Source organism: Psittacula echo (assembly GCF_963264785.1).
Source record: "Psittacula echo genome assembly, chromosome: 4".
In the NCBI taxonomy this organism is placed as follows: Eukaryota; Metazoa; Chordata; class Aves; order Psittaciformes; family Psittacidae; genus Psittacula; species Psittacula echo.
This window is the reverse complement of record NC_137738.1, coordinates 112239123-112261562: the sequence shown is the minus strand read 5'-3', so window position 1 is coordinate 112261562 and position 22440 is coordinate 112239123.

The following is a 22440-nucleotide window of genomic DNA, read 5'->3' as shown; positions in this document are numbered from 1 at the left end:
TGGATTATGTCAGTTTTGTGCTTTTTTTGCAGCGATATAAAATATATTATATTGCTGTAAAACATTATGTCACAGAAATCATACAGATGTCAGACTAAAAGGAATCTTAAGAGGGTAGCCAGTCTATCTTCTTATTCAGAAGCAGCATCAAGTTTACTTCCAGCCATGACAAATGTCTGTCAAACTTCTTAAAACCTTCAGAAGAGAGTATACAGCATCCCTGGGTAACCTATTCCAGTGATTAACGATCTTGCACAGATAGATGTTTTTTAACTCACCAAAAGCCTTGTTTTGCTCCCAATGAAGCCAATCTCCAAATTTATTTTCACTTTGACCCACACCTTTGGTAACCTCACCCCTTCGAAAGCACTGACATCTGAATGTAAGGCTACAGACACACTGCACCCTCAGACATTAAATTAAATACAGAGATAGGAGGGTGATCTGGGGAGAGAGAGCAGCCAGCTCGGATCAGGGTCAGTAGCGCTGTTGAGAGGTAGGTGTGCGTAATACACTTTTCACATGCCTGAGCAAGTAAAGCACTGATCTGCTAAATCTGAGTTCGGTTTGGGTTTTACAGAGAGCCTTCTATTAAACGTGTGTGAAATACAGTACTTCCGATCCTACGCTCAATAGACATGGTGACTGATAGATCTGCATCCTCTTTCTAACAACACTTGCCTAGAAGACTTATACCCTCCATCAGACATACCTTTACTAGACAAACACACACGGATCTTTCAATCTTTCAGCACAGATTGTATTTTCTAAGTCTTGAGTCATTTGGGTCATTTTTCTGGATTACATCCCATTTTTCTGCATTACTTTCAAAAGAAGTCAAAAAACAGACCCAAAAATCCAGCTTCTGACTTCTCAGCACTCAACAGAGATGTCTCGCACACAACAGCTCTGCTCACATGCTGCATACTAAGAGTTGCTCTTCTAATACAATTATCACATCTTTTATTCCTGTTCCACTTGCCAGGCACTAAAACTCCATCTTCCTTCCTGCTGCCAAGTCACTGTGTGGTTACAGATTATCTGACACACACTACTTTGCAGTTTTATAATCTGAGTGCTGTCATGCTGATAACTTCTTTCCCAACATATCATGTTCATTTGTTCTTCTAATCCTGTCTTCTAAAGCACTTCTGTACCCTCTCAGCCTAGTGCCTCCCTTAATTTTACACATTCACTTTCTATTCCACCATTGAAGGCAGTAATGAAAATATTGACTGGAACCAGGTCCAGAGTTAAGCCTCTTATGAGAGCAAAAGTAAATTCTCATTTTAGCAGAGCATCACTAACCACTTTCTCAGTGTGGGTTTTCAAAGAATCCAGTCCTCCCCTGTTATTCAGGCCACATTTCTCCAGTTTACATATAAGCATATAATGTGCCATAGTGTTAAAAGCCTGGCTTAAGTCAAGATGTATCACCTTTACAACTTCTGCTTTATCCACTAAGCCAGTTTCCCTGTGAAGGAAGGAAATCAGATTGATTTAACACGATTTGTTCTTGACAAATACGTGTTGACTCTCTTTTATCGCCTTATTATCTGGATGGTGCTTACACACTGACTGCTTAATAATTTGTTCTAGTATCTTTTGAGATATCCAGGTTAGACTGACTGGTGCAGAATGCCCAAGACACCCCCCTCCCCTTCACCTTTTTGAAAGACAGATACTACTGTATTCAGTGCAGATAGATCACAGAATCACAGAATTGTTATGGTTGGAAGGGACCTCTGAGGATCATCTGATCCAACCCCCATGCTACAGTATTCAGTGCAGAAAAAGCTGTATGCCTCCGAAAAGAGCAAGACATTGTGTGACAGTCACATGCACAAATTTAGACAAGAAACATTTAACTATTTTCCAGAAAGCTTTGGCAAAACCAGTTGAATTTATCTGTTGCATTATCATGGGATGAGTCAAAACTAAGCGAAGTCTAGGGTACCTGACCAGAAATAAGCATTATATAAACAGAACCATTCATTGTTACAGAAATACGATCTCTATTATGTCACCTCTTCCAACCTCCTGCCAGTGCATGTTACTTCCTACAGAGTATTTTCCACTGCTTTGTTCAACAGAGATTTAAGCAAATCAGTAAATAACTTCCCCTACTTCCCTTGGGAAACCATTGCACAGCTATATAATAGTCAGTTTGGCCTCACTGAAAACAATAACGGAATACTGAAACACACATCTAATTGCAGTTAATTGCGACAGCAAATATGTAGGAGTAACCATACCCATTCAGACAACTGTTTCCATCCATAGGTATTACACCTACTTATTCTTCTATTGTTTTCCTTCTGATTTCTGCATAGCTCATACTTTTTGTGTTTTCCACTGTACACAATCTAGATACTGCCTAGATACTTCAGTACATCTATATTGAAATGCCTAAAATACAGACCACAGCCTGTCAGGGCAGATTGAGCTGTCATTGATTCCAACCTGTTACTTCTCTACTTTTCTCCTGATTCACTAATTTAATCCAATCTAGTTCCATCCAAATAATTCTGGTAAAAGACATGTCTAAAGGAGAATAGGCTCCCAAGCTGCTTACAAGCCAGCAAATACTCCACATAAACCACTGTTCCAGCTACTTCAGATATGCTTAGCCCATTTCTATTTGTAACATATTCGGATACTCAGTGGTTTGTGACCAGTTGAGAATGCACCAAGTTCTCATCATCACAATGGCTGCTGAGATTTATTTCTTTATAGCAGCCCCTGCATCTACTGAAATGAAGCGGGATTAGTTTTGATGCTGACTTCAGATACCCTGTATCCTGCTCTCCTGGCTGGGAGTGAAGTAGTATAGCAGCAGTATCACATGATAAACGCACGGCATGAATAAATGCTGTTTCCCATTCTCCATGCATTTAAATCAGAGGTAGCTGACCTGTTTAGGATATGATCTATTCAGGTAATAAAACCCACATGGCACATAGTAAAACGTTTTAATCCATGATCCATGCATATACTTCTTTAGAAACAAAGATGGTTACAGACTGTAGCATATAAAATTTGCCCTGAGCTAGAGAGCCAAAGCCCTTTAGCACAGAGACATTTTTGAATTGTGAACTTTATAAAACCCAACCCATAAGTTCTGCAGATGTAGCTTATTGCTGAGAAAAATCTAAGATGTTAACTGCCAGTGTTAGCTCATATAAGCTGGTATTTGTAAGAAGTGTGCTGTATAACTGGTATTATTTTTCTCACCTTTCCTGTATAGTAAAACTCAGCTATTGTAAATTAAGGCTTTATTTATTTATTTATTGCTGTGGATTTGTTTGGGGGGTTAATAGGGGTAAGGACATGGTTTTGTCCTCTGCCATTTGTAAAAATTGTACAAATCAAAGTGTATTTTGCAAAGGAATTTTACTACCTGTTTAATAACTTTTTAAAAGGTTCTAGTATTGCATCATGGAACTACGTAAGAGGCAGGTCTTTTCCTTCAGGGATGAACAAAGAACATCTCCAAGCAATGCTTAGGAACGTTAATGGCAGTTGCCACCCAAAAACCCCCTGTGCATTTCAAGCAAAGGGATCCAGAAAAAGCTAGTCCACTTGAAACATTATTTAAAGACATGGGGTTTGGATACAGACCCACACAAGCTGTTTAGCAGCAGATTTATCCAGACTGTATCTGTTTTCCTTAACCCTGTGTCTGCCTATGACTCTAATTGTCAGTTGTTTTTATCCAGCAGCAGAAAGGCATAGAAAGCAAATCCAGATCATGTGCAGAAGGATGCATTACACTGACCACTGCTGGCTCTCCTTCACCTGGCTGTAAATAGACACTACTCAACTCCGAGTATCCATGGTAGGACTTAGCCAGAGGCTTTTCCTTTTGGCATTTCATGCTTTAGAGAAGCTTCTTTGCATGCTAATAAAGATGCCAGGAAGACCAGCTGCTCCTAAACAGTTTGCAGGGAGGCAGATATAATTAATTCACAAGTTGGAAGCACATTTGACAGAAAGAATTGTTTTGTTACCCCAAAACAATCGAGAAGCTCGTATGTGAAACGTACGTGCAAGTACATCTGCTTTCACTTAAATCCCATACATTTACTCCACCCTAACTGAAGACACTGTAGTCAACTCTCATCACCAGCCATGAAGATGATTTGCAGAATAATCTAAATACTGCTGTGCAAGGAAAAGCTTGATCAATAGGCCCCATAACTTAGAAGGTCTGAATTTATGTTACCTTAATGGTATGTCCAAGAACGTTAAGACCAACCAAAGTCTACCCAGCTGGCCATGTTTACCAGGGCCTTAGCCTTCTCTTTGGGTCATCACCATCATGACTTCCAACAAACTCAATGACCAAGACTCCCAGCTCTAAGAACAGGATTATTTAAGCATTTTTTTCCTTGCTTTTTCTTTTTTTCAACCCTATTCACATTAACTTGTCACCCATTTGCATACATTTGAACAGCCTGCCTGACTATAAGGCATCTGCACTTTTACGTTCGTTTCCCTCACATCTGGAGTGCTATAAATTCAATGCTCGCCTTTTTTTTTTTTTTTTCCTTTTTTTTCTTTTTCTTTCTCCCCTCTCCCCCAAAAAAGTACTGGCAGTAGCATAGATAGATCCAGTCACATTCAGATCCAGTCTCACTGGAGAGTTCCAAGCTTGAATGACTCAAATTGGACCAAAAAGTTAGAATGGTAGAAAAAAACTCTAGTGGTGCCTCTTAAGGAAAAAGCAGCATTGCCATTCCACTGCAACAAGATTCAAAGGAAAATACTAACAGTTAATAACTCAAAATAAATGGTTAAAGTTGCCCTGGGGCACTCTGGAAGAGAACACTGGGGCAGGTATGATCAGCTCTCACCCGCTTCTGCTACCTCCTTGCTGGGTAAGTGGGAGTTGATACCAGCACTCCAGGGGAAAACATACATCAGAGCAGTTCTGGGCTGACCAATGGAGCAATTCATCCTCCCTTCATGTCTCCCTTTGGACTACTAGGCAGGTAAGGGACCACTGCGCCAATGAGTGTAGGAATCTGGACATCCTGCAGTGAGCATGAACAAGGTGTACATTTGTTTAATGGGAGCATCTGGAGTAGCCGCGCACCCTAAAGGGACATATGAGAACCTCTTTGGAGATCTCCAAGGTATTGCAACACACAATGCAAACGTACAATTAAGTTTTGCAAACCTGGCCAGACACCAAAGGCTTTGGAAGTTGGCTGAACACAAAGTTCCCTGATTCTTCCCCCTTGACTCTCAGCTTTCCCTGCACACCGAATCAAAAAGTACAGCTAATACTCGTCTGCTCATTCTCCTGTTGCCCATACACTGATATATTTTTCTTGCTCCATTGGGACAGATGAAATAAGAGCAACAAAAACAGGGCCAGCCTGATGTCTGTTGAGGGATCATCTCTTACTAACCAAGAAATGGCAAAATCCTCCTAAAGGTTCTTTGGGGAATATTTATTTTGTCCTGAGCTTCTACTGTAATTGTGTTAATCCAGTAGATTTGCTAAGCAGTAAAGCGTTAACTGGCATGTCTGAGGAATGCCTATTGGGTAATGTGTCTGCATGGGAAGAGGACTGAAAATGCAGTTTACATAAGGGTGTGGACCATATGTGACAAAGAATACATTACAGTATATGTTTCCTTCATGGTAAAATATGATGAGGTAATGGGGAGCAGGGTTAAAAGCTGGTGACTATATTTATGCGTCAAGTTCAAGGGGATGTTTTAATTTCTAGACCCGATCAATGATGACAAACTTCAGCTCTGCTTCTGCAAACACTTCGACAGTCTGGGAGTGATAGCTACTGTGTCCAGATAGCACACATTTCTGTGCTGGACTACTTTTATTCTCTTAAACTGGCAGTTTGAGTGGAAGGCATGGTGCCAAGCATGACAGAAAAAGGCAAGCAGAGAAGAGAAAAGAGTGAAGTTAAATTATGTGGAATTGACCATGATGAAAAATCTAGGGGCTAAATCAAATCTGCAGCTACTTTGCCTATCAGTCACCTACACATCATCCCTCCATCTAAGAAATCGCTCATCTGATCCGATGATTGCCTTTACAAGCTGCAGGGTGCATCAGGGGAGCATTTTAACAGATTCATTTTCTCTCCTACTGAGTTACACTACCCACAGCCTCTAGGATCACACAGGATACAAGAGCCCACAGCTTTTTTCTGCTGTTGTTGGCTGCTTTCACTGCTAGGGCTCAAGTCCTGTCAGCAGAAGCTTTGCAGCGGATGCACAGGGAACCTGACTAACGTGTTATAAACTGACACAATTCCAGCAGTAGCCAGTGGTCTCACATAATGCAGTTATTTTTTCCAGGCCTGTTTTCTTCTTCCAGCTGAGTTCCCAAAAGGCAGCAATGCTTTAATAGACCCACACAGTGAAAAAATGAGCAACAGCAGCATCCAAAAGGCTTTTGTTCATTATTGCATCCAGCCCTTTTGGAGTGCTCAGACGAACTGGAGGGCGAACTTAGCTAACATTTCCTCACTCAAGTACTGAGAGTGCCTGACTCGAAGATTTCACATGTCAGAGCTACTCTGCCTTCCACTATGCTACTTAAAACCTACTGAGAAATGCACTTATCAAAGTGTGTGAGGTTCGCTGCCCCTTGCTCTCCCTTCCTTTGTTGAGGACAGCTGGTCACCTCCAAAGACGAGTGGATGTGTCTCTCGACTGCCACACACACAAAAGGGCTTTTGTAAAGCATGAGAAAAATTTGGGCCAGTAATACAGTGCAATGCAGCTTTACCACTCTAACAAAGTAGATAGCCTGGGGCTCATGACTGATTGCTTGGGTTGTTGGGGTTTCTAAGGTATTTTTTTAAGCAACCTACAAGGATTTTTAAGCAACCTATGAGGATTTTTAAGCAACCTGAAAGGTCAGGTTCAATGGGGCTTTGAGCAACCTGGTCTAGTGGAAGGTGTTCCTGCCCATGGCAGGGAGGTTGGAAGCAGATGATCTTCAAGTTCCCTTCCAACCTATTCTATGATTCTATGATCTTCATTATCAGTAGGATCTAAGCTTCTGAAAGCCCTAGGTGATTGTGGAAATCTCTGCCAAGAAGTTTTCAAATCCACACTGACTAATGTTACAATAAGCAACTTCCACCACGTATAGAAACTCTGGCTTACAGCAGAGCCAGCCCCTCAAGACAAACCCTTGTCCATGCTAGATACAAGAGGCAACCCGAGTCAAAGCCAAAGTAAGAGCTTGCTTGATCCACACAAAGCCTCATCGAATGCAAAGCTGGTAACAGAGATGCCGAAGGTTCACACTGGCACAGGTATGCGAAAAGGCTGCCCATCCTATGCCTCTTTCCTTCTCACCACAAAAACAGTGCTGAAAAATATCACTTAATTCTTCTGAGGTTCCATACATGCTGTTACCTACACACCATGTGTACAATCACTCTCTCCCGACGACCCTTCTGCCTCCCCCAGCTATGGCACAAAGCTCCAGATGAGCAGTTTCAATTACTTGAACAATGATCTTGGAAGTAAAATATTTCCCTGCTTGCCACAAATCTTTATAAGTAGTGAAATAAACACCACAATGTGCCTTTCCAACAGCTGGAAAATTATGGTCTGAAATGACATCATTGTGTTTTCCTATGGAATTTCTGTGCTGTGAGATTTCAGGGAGGAACTGTATGGTGGCTTGAAGTGGAGTGGGAGACAGTGTTGTGATGAAGCAGGCAAACAAAAAAGGTGAAACTGTCTTAAATAGGCTTTACGGTGAAATAAATGTTTACACAAAACTCTTAAAAATTCCTTAAAAACGGATCTAACAGGCTGTTCTTTGGCATACAGCCATTCCTCAGTTCCAGCCTTCAACAGCCCTGTCCTAGCTCTAGTGTAGGATGTTTCTCAATATCTCATATTGTTCTTCTCCTCTGTCTTATTACATCACTGAAAAAAAAAGATACGGCAGATATACCTCAATGAGGAAATACCTCTGTCAGAGCAACGCTGCAACTTTAGCAGCTTTCCAAAGGAGACAGCACCCAATCTACACCCTTGATTACATGCTGGGTTATGGATATCATCATCAGGTGTGTGACCACAGAAGGTATATTGCAACCCCCTTTAGTGCACAGAGGTCATGTGGGAAAGAAAGATTTGGTCCTAGTAAGTTACAGTCAAGTCTCAAAATGTGACTTGGGACCAGAAAAGACAGACTGCAAAATGTTTGATGGTAAACAGTCAAAAACTGAATTTGGCCACTTGGTGAGAAGAGGCAAAACTGCCAACTTCTATCAAGAACTGGCAAGTTCAGTTTTTCATTGTAATGGTATTTAGAACTGTAAGTGTTGGCTAATTTCTACGCTCAGCTTTGATGAACATTCTGCAAAGAAAAACAAAATATCACTTTCATTTCCTGATTTTCTTCTGAATTCCTTACCATGCACAAGGGGTAACGGGTTCAAACTTAAACAAGGGAAGTTTAGATTGGATCTAAGGAAGAAATCCTTTACTGAGAGGGTGGTGAGGCACTGGAATGGGTTGCCCAAGGAAGTTGTGAATGCTCCATCCTTGGTGGTGTTCAAGGCCAGGTTGGATGAGGCCTTGGGTGGCATGGTTTAGTGTGAGGTGTCCCTGCCCATGGCAGGGGGGTTGGAACTGGATGATCTTAAGGCCCTTTCCAACCCTAACTATTGTATGTGTCCTGGTTTAGCAGTAGCAGTCATTTTTTCTACTGGTGCAGTGCTGTGTTTTGACTTTTGGCCTGGGAATAATAATGATAAAGCCGATGTTTTCAGTTGCTGGTCAGAATGTTTACCCTGAGCAAGGACTTTGTGAGTCTCATGCTCGGCCAGGGAGGAGGAGAAGCCAGGAGGAAGCAGGGACAGGACACCTGACCCAAACTAGCCAAAGAGGTATTCCATACCACAGCACGTCATGCCCAGGATGTAGAACTGAGAGTCCCCGGAAGGGCTGGATCATGGCAGGGTGGGGGTGAGGTACTGGTTGGTGAGCGGTTGTATTCTCTTGCTTGTTATTTCCTTTATCATTATTACTATTAGTGGTAGCAGCAGTGATTTGTGTTATACCTTAGTTATTAAACTGTTCTTATCTCAACCCGTGGGAGCTGCATTCTTTTGATTCTCCTCCCCGTCCCTCCAGAAGCGGAGGGAAGAAAGGTGGGGGGGAAGTGGACTTCGTGGTTCTGATTTACGGCCTGGGCTTAAACCACGACAGTTCTTTTTGGCGCCCAACGTGGGGCAGGAAGGGTTGAGATAACAACAGATCTGACTGAGGCACAATGCTGATTTATGGGCTCTCAAAGTTGTTCTTTTTGATACCACAGTTTCTGTATGTCGTAGCTTGCTTGGAGCCGGTATTTGCTGTGTTAGTGTTTATCAAGTGTGGGCCTTGGGCTAAGGTTCTTGTTTCATTGTATTTTACGGTAATGGCTTGTAATACGGGAGGGCTCCGGCAGCAGGGCGGGAAGGACGTGGCCGTGGACTTGTACTTGGCCGTCCCGCTGCTCTTCACTGTCCTGGCCCTCGTCCTCGCGTCCGTCTGTGTGAGGCTGCGGGGAGCTGAGGGGGAGCGGCCCCGGGAGCCGGCAGCGGCCGAAGCGGCCCGGGAGAGGGGCCCCGGGGACCAAGCGGCGGCGGGAGCAGGGCCGGAGGCCGGAAAGGAGGCGGCTGCCGAGGAGGGGAAGGAGGCGGCTGCCGAGGAGGGGAAGGAGGCGGCGGAGGAGCCGAGCCCCACAGCCGAGCCCAGCCCCGCGGCGGCCGAGAGCGTCGCCCAGCAGCCGTCTGCCAAGCCCGGCGAGCCCGAGCCGCAGGAGGATGCAGGAGACCACACAGCATTTCCCAGCAAGGCAGAGGAGGAAGATCTGGACTCAGAAAAAGAGAAGCTGGTGGTGAGAGAGCCTTCAAGCACAACAGCTACACCAGCCCCAGTGACAAGTATAGCAGCATCATTTGAGAGTTTTGAAGGTTTTGAAAGGCCTTTGGGTATCCTTGGGACCTGCCTGCTGATTGTGATGGGGATCACCGTGTTGGCACACACACAGAGTGTGTTCTACCCACGGCCATTTTGTCTGATCCCGAGAGTTAAGCAGAGTCAGGTTTGGGTCTTATCTGGGTTTAGACAATACAGGGGGACCGAGAGGTTTTCCCCAAGGCTGGACAGTCATGAGTGTCATGGTGTGTGGGACAGTATGGGCGAGTATCTAATCCACTGGGCCCCTCCAGTGCTTTGGAAGCATCGGAGATGGAAGGCAGCTGTGTGGAGTCCCCGACAAGTTGCAGAGACTGCTGCAGGGGAGGGTGAATTTTTTTAAGCCTGATGGGCCCATCCATCAGGGCAGAGATGCAACATAGAGATGGACTCATGATCGAGGGGTGGACTTTGCAATGGGCCTCTCCTGCTCTGAAAGACTGTTACAAGAGATGGAGCCCAACATCATGGACCAAATGGACTCAGCAGCTTTATAGGGATTGGTCCGTACACTGAGATGAAAGTGATGGTATATTGAAAATGTGGGATCTGAGCATGACGTGAATGGTATGGAATAAGGGGTGGATACTGTCCTGGTTTAGCAGTAGCAGTCATTTTTTCTACTGGTGCAGTGCTGTGTTTTGACTTTTGGCCTGGGAATAATAATGATAAAGCTGATGTTTTCAGTTGCTGGTCAGAATGTTTACCCTGAGCAAGGACTTTGTGAGTCTCATGCTCGGCCAGGGAGGAGGAGAAGCCAGGAGGAAGCAGGGACAGGACACCTGACCCAAACTAACCAAAGAGGTATTCCATACCACAGCACGTCATGCCCAGGAGGTAGAACTGAGAGTCCCCGGAAGGGCTGGATCATGGCAGGGTGGGGGTGAGGTACTGGTTGGTGAGCGGTTGTATTCTCTTGCTTGTTATTTCCTTTATCATTATTACTATTAGTGGTAGCAGTAGTGATTTGTGTTATACCTTAGTTATTAAACTGTTCTTATCTCAACCCGTGGGAGCTGCATTCTTTTGATTCTCCTCCCCGTCCCTCCAGAAGCGGAGGGAAGAAAGGTGGGGGGGAAGTGGACTTCGTGGTTCTGATTTACGGCCTGGGCTTAAACCACGACAGTATGATTCTATAATTATATGCCAGGGCCTTATACAAAGTAAGATACCCAGAGCTACCTGGATTTTCACTCCCTGGCCCAACAGGTCCCAGTATCATTGAAGGTATGGTCACCTTCACTGTAAGTTTCTGGAGCACAATTCTCACCAGCACTTGGTGTAATTCAGTAGTGCAATTTGACACTCCATAAATGAGAAAAAACATCCCCCCACACACACTGAAACCAAAGAGAAATTCTGAATTGTCCTTGGCGATCACTGTTTCACTATAAAATACCTACTTACTCCAAATCATAGCTGTGGGAAACCATCAGCAGCACTGGTGCTGACTTCAGGCAATAATCAAACTGAACATGAAAATCAGAAATAAAAAGAGCATGCAAATAAGAGAAAGACAAGAGATATCTTTGCCAAAATTCCCCTTCTGTTTTAACTCGCATAGAAGGCCTTGAAAAAGCTTCTCAGTGCTCTGAAAACACCAAAAACGCTTTCAGTAGCTCTGGTTTCTATACACTTTCTCTTACGTCTTCCCCTACGCCTCCTGATTTTTCCTATTCTGTTGAATTAACCGCATAAACAACCCGAGCAGCGTGACTGAAAAGTCAAGGTGTAGGTTAAAACATCCCCCAAATGAGGGATCACACTCACCTTGCAAAGCTTTTCTACGCTCTTTTTTTTTGTTATGGAAATGAGTGAACATCAAATATTCAAACCTGAAATGCCATACTTTTTTGTTAACTTTTCTTCCTATTGTTCTTTATGAGCAATGCCACCAAATGATTAACTTTCAATCGCTGTATTTTGTGGGGTCGAGAAGAAAGACCAATGAAGTCTATCTTCAATACTTGGACAATGAAGAACAAAATTGATGTATAAACGTGCATATCACTTTAATGTATCCAGCCCTATATATAAACATAATTTTGTGTGATTTATATCCCTAATTAGATTCCCATGGCAACATTCTTCAGCTAACAATGTGTATCATAATCACCTTTTCTTCATACAAATGATTTCCTTAACTTTGCATGCATAACTTAGCAGCTTTTATTTTTAAAACTCCTGTTAACAGTTTCTCTCTTGTTACCAGTAGGGGTGCTATGATAAGAAACTAATTTGCTGTAAAAATTACTCATTTGTCAAATAAGCATTAAAATAATTGTTCCCCTTTTGACTGTTACCCTGCTGTTTCCAGTCATTTTCAAAAACTAAATTATTTACTCATTTGAAAGTTCAGCTGTGCATATTTTAATTGATATTCCCTCATAGGACTCATATTGTTAATGACAATAATTAACCCGAAATGGCTGCTAAATAATTATGCTGAAAAGATACCAAGTATTTGTGCAGAAACTAAAATCAGCATTTGAGAAACCATCAAAATGTACAACTTTGCTATTTTATGGCAAAGCATGGTAATAGTTCATAATCAAATTAAGGATGAAAAGGAAAAATGTAGATTATATGCTTTGATGGAGAATACTTTATGTTTCCAATATAGTACGGTATTCTAGCTAACAACGAGTACTCAGTCATTTTAATAAATCCCTAGTATTGCTATTCCAGATAGTAATATAAAGTATTCTCATGAAGTCATTGCAGTTAGGAATATAGTAAGCTATCCATTAATAATATTTCTCTGCCATCTATCTATTGCATTTCATTCCAAGGAATCAGACCCCTGTAATAATTTATAGCTTATGGAATTAATGCTGAAGGCTTTCTTCTGGCAAGTGTTGTTGATTTCAATGATGATAGCTAAAAGCTATTCAGGCCCAGATTCTTTCTCTGGACACATCACAGGTCAGATACATTACTGACCCACTGTTTGCATAACCATTTATACCAGCACAAAAACAATATCATTTTTGATTTAGCTCCTTTACTTGTCGATAGTGTGAGTGGCTGAAGCAAGCCCTGTATGCGCTGCTAAATAAAGAGACAGGATAGGTTTGTCTACACGGGAAACAATCTGAGTTAAATAAGGATGTGATTTTAATGTGGGTTTCTATATACAACTATATTAAGCCCATGTGGACTCGCTCATTCAGAATTAAAACAGCTCTAATTCACTTTAATCTAATTCACTTCCAAAGACCACAGAGGGGTTTAAAGTTGTTTAATCTATTTGAACAGCTCATTTGAATCCACATGCCTGAGTGTCCCTACAGACACCCACACAGACAAACAAAAACCCAATAAAGCAGTAGAGAGGTTAAGAGTACACTGGCAGAAAGTTTTAGTTCATGGCTTTTTGACGGAAAATTCGGGTTTCAGCTATGCAATCTTTTAGAAGAAGGCGCTGACATCAAGCGCTCCTAAATTTCAACTAGAAACTAAATTCCCTTTCTAAAAGGTGCCCTAAAATGTTGCTGCAGTGCTCCCTGGTTGAACATCACGTAGCCCATAGCTTGCAGACACAACTGGCGCAACACAATGTGGTCAGGGACAACCAGCGTGCCAGCTGAACCAGGTTCATCACAGAAAACATATTCTGGCTCTAAATCAAATTTACTATTTTAGACCAAACCACTTTTAGCCTTTGATTAGTTCCTGAAAATTCAACTTTTTGAATGGGGGGAACAACACTCCCCTCAGATCAGGTCCACCTGAAAAGACTTTTCCAATAGCCCGTAACAAAAAAGCATCCCCAAATTGAATGGCCAGGTAGTACCTACAAATAAAACCAAGCACCAGCCATCTATCTGGAGAACATCCGCTGTATCATCTGCCAAGCTCTTCTAAAGATAAGGATGCATCTGAACTCACAGTTTAAGAGTCATCAACTCCTGACATTTTGCTCGTCAGAAGAAAGGGTAGACTTGAAGGAGCAACAGGGTCTCTTCTTGCAGCCCAGGTCGGTGCTGGCAACAAGCAGAGCTCTGTAACTGATACACAGGAGTGAAGGTTGGTCATATTCCTGCTTCTGGAAAAACGTTGGACTCTGCAAAAGGAACTGATTTTCCATAGGTGCTAGTTTAAGGCTTGAGAAGCAAGTAGACAGCCCACCTCCCAGGAATGCCATGGATTAAGCATAGATGTGTTGCCAACCCTCCCAATTTTGCATGCATTCACTGTAAAGATCCCCTCTTAGAATCAAACGAATAGGTGAGACTTCTAAAGCGAGTGAATTTCTATTCTTTGCTGTAAAGGAAAGCAGAAAATTCTCTAAATGAACTCCAAAAGTTAAAAGACAAAAATAAAACATAAAAAAAAAGTATAATTAACAAAAAAACCAGTCTAGTGCTTTTGAAGAAGTAATTCCTAATTTTTGAATGCTTTCAGTTAGAATGGTTCATTTACAGCATTGTAAGTACTCCTGGTCAGAGAATGTTAATATGAACGCATTTGTCTTATTCACTTAAATTGCCTTTGCAATTCTTGTACATTTTCCCATGCACCTCTGGGGGTTTGCATGTGTAATCAGCAGCGTTCAGAACTCAAGCATGCCTCTGTGAAAGTTTGGCTCATTTAGAGCTACCTTCTACATCTACTAAGTTACATTTCAGATTTTGAAACCTAAGACAAATAGCCAACAGACGAAGAGCATATTTATGAAGGAAAAAAAATGCCTTTTAATTGCTCAACCTATCGCTGTCTGCAAAATAAGTGCAAGTTATTACTTGGCACCAGATGACTCCCAGTTTTCACTGGCCAGCAAAGGCCCATCTGCAAGTTCAATGAGATCAGTAAACAGCGTAGGTTAAGTAACTGGTTACTAATATTTTCCTTGAACTACAAAACTTTAAACCAAACAACAACAACTGTGATCACAGCAACCTTCCAGAGGTTAACAGCATGCAGGTGGTCAATCTGAATTAAACGCAAACCAGACGGCTGCGTCATTATAAACTGAAGATCTTCGTTAAGTTTGCTTCAGGAATCGGGTCTTCTTTCTCAAAAGCCTTAAAGATACAACACATAAATGTCAAAATGACAAAAATAAGGAAGTATGTCATAGACTAAGCATTTTAATGCCTTTTCTGGCTCACTTTTGCAGGCTGAACTGTCTGTGTTGACCACATTTGATGGCATCAGTACTTAGAGTGGCTGCATGCATGAGTTTTTAATAGCTGAAACAAATGGACATGGCCCATCACTAACTGAACGGTGATGTGAGCTTGTATTTTAAGCCACTGGTATGACACATTTTATACTTCATTTATGATGCCACTCAGCTGACCATGTGAGATAGCTCTAAGTACTGGTAATCAGATACTGAACTGGAAACAGGTTCAAATCCAGCAAGTGATGGTATAAGCTGCAATCAGAAAGTTATTCATATCCTTCCAGAGACCTTTCTAACAGCAAATCTCTCAATCTACTCCTAAACAGGCAGGTATACCTAATACCATTAGTGACCACCAAGAAACCTATTTGGAAGGCCCCCAAAATAAGCAGATTAAAGAGCTATAGGAACCGAGAACTCTCCCACTCAAGAGAAATGCTTTCTCCAGCGTTGAGAGAGGCTGTGAAGGGAATTTGAGTACATCGGCACTGCTAGGGACTCCTCTTAGGAGCCTAAGCATTTTCCCAGTGTGGTTCCCAAAAATATTTCAACTGAGTAGCTGTGAAATGTAAGATGAGTCTGGCTCAAGTGGACACAGCCTGGCAGAAAAGTTGTCACTGGAATGTAAAATAAAAACAAGGGAAGAACACCAAAAAGTCCTTCATCTCACATCAAGTTTTGGGTAGCCCAGTGCACAAAGCATTTGCTTTAAGACCTTCTAGTAAAACGATTTTCAAAGCCAGGCACTTGCTTTTGGGACCTCTCACTCACTTACCAGCCTGTCCAAGCTAATGCCCAAACCCCACAAGCACACAATAGTTGCTGCAGAGAGAGAGGGACACAAGCGGAAAATGTAGGACCATGACTTGTCATGTATACGTACACCAGCCGGCACTTGGGCTCCATGGAAAAGCACCAGCAGCTCTGAACCTTAACGCTGCTCAGAGATACACATTCAAGTTGAGTGGCTGCCAGTAAATAAATACAAATCCGTCGTCAGGGTGTTTTGCAATGACTAGCTCCTTAAAGCTAGCAATAATCATCGCATAATGAAGCAATATCCCTCTAAGTACAATTGCTTCTCAGGCTGCAGGATCACCTCCCAGTCTACATCTTAACCTAGGGTATAAGCCACAGGCGGCACCAGTGCACTTGTGTATAGCAGTACAGTGCCAGTGAGGTCAGGGCATGTGGCATCTAGACCTCTTCCAGCAGCTACTTTAAACAAGTCAGTGGAAAGAGTGAGGTTGGAGAGATAGGTTGGATGAGGCCTTGAGTGGCATGGTTTAGTGTGAGGTGTCCCTGCCCATGGCAGGGGGGTTGGAACTTGATGATCTTAAGGTCCTTTCCAACCCTAACTATTCTATGATTCCATGATTCTATAGCTGAAGTGTATCATCATGTTGTTATTCATGTAAGAGTCACATCCAGTGTGTTAAAGTTGCCCCTTTGTTCTGCTGCTTATGAAGGACAGGTTTTCTCTGCATACGTGTCCTGCACCCTCACAGATGATCCCTATTTCACACCTCCTCCACAGACAGGTATACGCTGGCACTAGATCAGAGACATATGCATGTCACCTAGATGTGTTTTTCCCAGTTAGCCAAGCTGGGTGGCCAAACCTAAGCAGGGAATGGCTGAGCTCCAGCTGTAGCCTTTCCATTCCTGGTGGCATCAGTTGTTCTGTCTTCTTTCTCTTCAGCCAAAAGTTGTCAGTAAACTTGTATGAACTTCATTGCCTCCATAAAATCTAGTTTAAATTGGCCAGTTCAGAAGTTATTAGGGAAAACAAACACTCTAATAAGCTTGTAACACACTTGTGAGGTCTTCTCCTTCAGTAAACAGCCAATTGAGTGAACAATTAAACACTGAAAATTTTGAACCTCTTACATGCATAGTAACCTGTGCTGTAATGAATATTCAGCATTATCCCTTTCAAAATCACCTCTCTTCTCCTTGCCATTTACTTACTCTGTGTGCCTCTAATTTCAGCTGGAAAAACACAGGGAACTGAGATGTTCCTCCAAAAATCAGCAGTGTTCCTATCACCAAGAAGTTGAAGGAATAAGGTTTTGTATTTCACCTGAAGCAATGGAGCCTCGATTCCTTAACAATACAATGATTCTGTTACAAACAGAGACTTTGGCTTCAGCTCCAAGGCAAGAACATGTAGCAACAGACTACATGATGGAAAGGAATATTTTCCAGCCTCTTCAGCCTCGTCCTGCATTACCTGCGAGTGATACATTACAGAATTGAATGCCAGAAAAGTGCATTTTAGAATAAGTAGTATAGTGTTTCATAATTTGATTTAAATCAATTATACCATCTCTCACTGGAATGCTCATGAGCTTCAGAAATAAAATATATAAATGAAACCAGCTGCTCTAGATAGTCTTTCCTTGGGATAGATTTCACTTGAACTCAATCAGCTTTCTTCTGCAGCACATTATTGTCATGCAGCATCAGAGTGGAGAGCACACAGTGCTGTATAAGTTATTGCAAGGTAACCAGTTATGGTTAAAAAATGCAGAAGATTAAAATTCTTTCTTGTAATGGCTGGCTAAACTCCGAGGAATTAATAAATTCCTCTGGGACTGACAGGGAAACTGAGGTAGTTATTGGCATCCCAGCAAAATCCATTCATTTATAGCTATTTACTACCTCACATAATCTTCCCGATTTGTCTCAGTCTGGAGCCCCTCTGTGCCCAGCAACACGGAGGTCTGCAGTGTTTGGGATGGAGAATAATTACAACTGGAGAAGCACATGCAACCAAAGCTCCGTGTTCTTTAATCTCCAAGTATAATGCATATGTAGAGTTTGGCATCACTCTGAAAATGATTGCTTGTAACTAAATACCATATCTCGGTGCTTAGATACCACAATGACTGATCTTTTCATAAATCAGAATAAATATATAAGGCAAAATCCTGGCTGTACTGGCCGCAACAGGAGCACTGCCAGCCACTTTAAGGGAGCCAGGATTTCATGCACAAGGCTTTCAGCAGCCCAAGCTGTCCAGTGCTTTGTTTGCAGTTTCCAGCTCCATTTCTCATCAAGCCCTCGCTTCCCATCCAGTTTCTGCAGTAGCGCTGTGCTGAGACACAACTAGACACTGAATTCCCAGAGAAAGTAAAGTAACATGAAAACACCCTCTGTTAAAACAAGGTACAACTCCAGCTTCAGGTGACAAAACCAACTTCTGTATCTTTGATCACTGTGTCAGGCTGCCCACAGCTTTCACTCAGGAGACACTGGCCTCTTTTAAGGCTGGTAAAGGACTGCTCATTTTAGAAGGGTGACAGATGAGCTTAAGATATTCAAGGCCAGTTAGTGATGTAATGACAGCCTTTACTCTTCATTTCCCTTTATTGTCAATTTGAACCAAACCAAGTTTTCCTCACTGGAAAACCATTCTTCTCGAAAATTCAAATCAAAGCAAATTGCTTTCTTAGGCACTTCTCCATTAAGTCCTACCAAGGTTCTGCAAGTGCTTCTCTGCAACAGCTCACACTTCTCTGCACCCTCTCTTGACACATCTTCAAACATGAGCTTCTTTGAAGTGCTGCACAGGCAGGTGGCCAAACTTGTAGGATCTTCAACTCTACCATATTCCTTGTGCAAGTCTGTTAGACATCATATAACGAGCCAGAACATCACGGGATGGCCACATCCTCTGAATTTCATAGAATCATAGAACAGTTAGGGTTGGAAAGGACCTTAAGATCATCTAGCTCCAGCCCCCCTGCCATGGGCAGGGACACCTCACACTAAACCATGTCACCCAAGGCCTCATCCAACTTGGCCTTGAACACTGCCAAGGATGGAGCACTCACAACCTCCCTGGGCAACCCATTCCAGTGCCTCACCACCCTCTCAGTAAAGAATTTCTTCCTTAGATCCAATCTAAACTTCCCCTGTTTAAGTTTGAACCTGTTACCCCTTGTCATCTCACTACGGTCCCTGATGAATAGTCCCTCCCCAGCATCCTTATAGGCCCCCTTCAGATACTGGAAGGCTGCTATGAGGTCTCCACGCAGCCTTCTCTTCTCCAGGCTGAACAGCCCCAACTTTCTCAGCCTGTCTTCATACGGGAGGTGCTCCAGTCCCCTGACCATCCTTGTGGCCCTCCTCTGAACTTGTTCCAACAGTTCCATGTCCTTTTTATGTTGAGGACACCAGAACTGCACACAATACTCCAAGTGAGGTCTCACGAAAGCAGAGTAGAGGAGCAGGATCACCTCCTTTGACCTGCTGGTCACGCTCCTCTAGATTACTCATGTAGGTCCCCCTGGGATGGTTCTGTACCCTGTGGGCTGAGACAAATTCCTGCACAGAGTGAGAGGGAGCGCTCTTACTGGGTTTCTGCTCTGAAGCATCCCCAGGAGTCCTCCAACCGTCTCCTTACGAAGGTAACCTGTTAATTTTCTGTCAAGCAGCAGGCAGAGAACAGAGAAGACATGAAGTAGCACCACCACCACAAATTCTAGTATTGCTATTAGGGTTCATGCTATTTTAGGGCTTTTGAAAACAGATAGCAATGAAACACGGAAAACTCCACCTTCCCCCTTTTTGATCTTTCCTTAGAGAAACACTAATTTTCTGATACAGCTACACATGTATCTCCTCTTACCATATTATCCAAGTGTCCTACATTCTCCTATAGACCTGCACATGTGAGTTCCCCTCAAAGTAAGCAAATTCCTCATTTTATAGCTCCTATTCTCCAAGAGAGGCAAAGAATCTGACTTCTTAAAGATATAATGGCACCTTGTAGCTGAAAAGACAATTTTCATGGCTATCTTGTGCTTAACCTCCACTGACTCCAATAATTTAGAGCGCAAAAGTGGATATCATATGCAATAAGCAGTGACTAAGGAGAGTCAAGCGAAGTAATGACATATTCACTAACAGGCAAACTCTGTTTGCATTAATATACTTAAAGACTTGTATTCCTAAGTTGTCAGTACCAGAAATGTGTTCGTATAGGATTAACAATGTCAAATTAATATGTATGACAAGACAGCAGCTTCTATAACTTGGCAATAAGAACTAAAATGAAGACATAAATCCAAATGTTCTTGTGAATGAAGAGAGAAAAGGAGGTGTGAACAGAAAAAGACAGAATAAGAGGAAAAAGGAACTAGTGGTCTCTTCACTAAGAGGCAAAACGAAAGATTAAAAGACTAAAAGGGTGATTTTCTTCCTTTGCCTGAAAAGGTTGAAAATGCAGATTCTGTTGCTAGAACATTCAAAGTAACCACTAATAAACAAAATTATTTTGGATAAGGACAGATTGCTACAAGTCTTGACTAAAGAAGATATTTTTAAAGACTTGACAAATGTTTGAGGAATTGGAGGACACCTGCAGTCTGCAGACTCTCATTCACGTTCTTTGGCACATTCACCTGATGTCCCACACGGCACAGTGACCTCAGCATCCCTCATTCCTTTACCACTATTACAAGAAAATAACATATAAAAGGGCTTAAGGCAAAGTGGGTCAAGGAAGCAGGTGTTGTGATGTATTTTAAGGAACATTTTCTTCAATGAAAAATGGAAGCGTGAGGTTGACCTCCAGCAACAACATCACAGAGAGGGGATGGAAAGGTTTTAAAGTCTGAAGAATGACTCCCCTGCAATGCGCATCTGACCTTGTAACCCCTGTAAGACAAGGCAGAGCTGAATTAAAGTGGAAAGAGGGCTCCAAGAAACAAGCTTCAGGTTTTCAGAAACAAAGACAATTCAAATGTATCCTAGAAACTGCCTTGAATTTAACTGCAGGGATCTACAAGCTCTCTGTTGTTAAAACAACACTTTCAACATCTGGGAGCACTACCCCATCTAAAGCATACTATAAAAAAAATAGTAATCTTTGGGTATATGGGGATCTCTCCCTCCAAAATCTCATCTTATTCCAAATATCAGCACTGGACACTTTGTCTTTCACAGTATTTAAGTTAAATACCTTTCTATCTTAACTGAGCTGTCTTTTAGAAGACACCCTTGCTTTTCGTGGCGGAGATGCCATTCAAGAACAACATGGTGGTAGGTGATGGCCATTGAAAATATTGTGTTTCCTTAGAAAACAGAAGCAGAGCACTGGGGAACACGGTCAAGAGCCAACTTGCAGAGGAACAACCACTACTAAAACTACCACATGGATTTCATGTCCCATCAGTTTCCTCAAGTGTAACATGAAATACTGAATTTCCATTTCTCCTGATCTGGGGAATAAAGGGAATTAAGCTTCCACCCATTTTGCCAAAGGACCTACAAGGCTGTTTATCAGACTGTAAAAGCAAACCCCTTCTCTCTCAGAAGACAGAGCACTACAGAAATAAAATAATATTAAAAGCATTTCAGCATGTCCCTTAAAAACATCCTGTAGAAGTAATAGGTGAAGATCGGCCAGATTGGACATAAATGAAGTCACATTGATGAGACTACTCTCTTGTCTTAGTAAAGAAGGGACTAAAGCTCATGCTTAAAGCTGACTTGGGACCTACTGGAAAGGTCATGAAAAAAACCAACATAGATTTAAGAATTCTGTATTTCTCTCTGCTGTCCCTATTTTTGTACTTATTTACTCTTTCCTTTTCTCAGCCTCCAAGTTATAGAGAAGCAGCTGCGCTCTTCTGAACCCCACACTTCAGTATTCACTGACCCCCATGGGAAGCTCTGCAAAACATTTCTTGTGCCCTCAGGAAGCTGATGAGATTTGAAAAGAGAAAAAGCACACAACTTTATTGAGGTCGGCACAAGCCCAGAGATTTGCAAGTTGCATGTTGCTGTTAATCAAAGTGACTGTGCCAACATGATTAGAATACCCACAAACCAAGCCAATCAAGCAGCTAACAGAGGGAGACCACAGAGCAGATAGCAAATACCACTGGAGTTGTACATTGTCTCAGAAGATTATCACTGCAGTTGTTCAAACTCTTGTGACCAACAAGGGATTCCAGTGACTCATTGCTATTGTGTTTCTGCAGCTCAACATTCTGTCCTATGCATATTCTGGAGCTCCAAGCACCACATGAGTATAACAATGTGCCACACTTCAGAAAATAACTTTGTGGCAAAAGAAGTACCAAAAATATTTGTACAATAGCAAAATGCCAACCAAGCACTGGACTACATTAGAACAACTCCTTGGGTGCCATCCCAAACCAGCATCTGCCGTGGCCCCGGGAAGTAGCTTTAACAAATAAAATAGGAGTTTTGGGGTTTTTTTTTCTGAAAGATCACAGCTTTTAACACATCAAGGAAACTTCAAGAACAAATTAACATATGACTCACCTCCCTGAGGTCTGTCCCATGGTTTCATTATCAGTCAA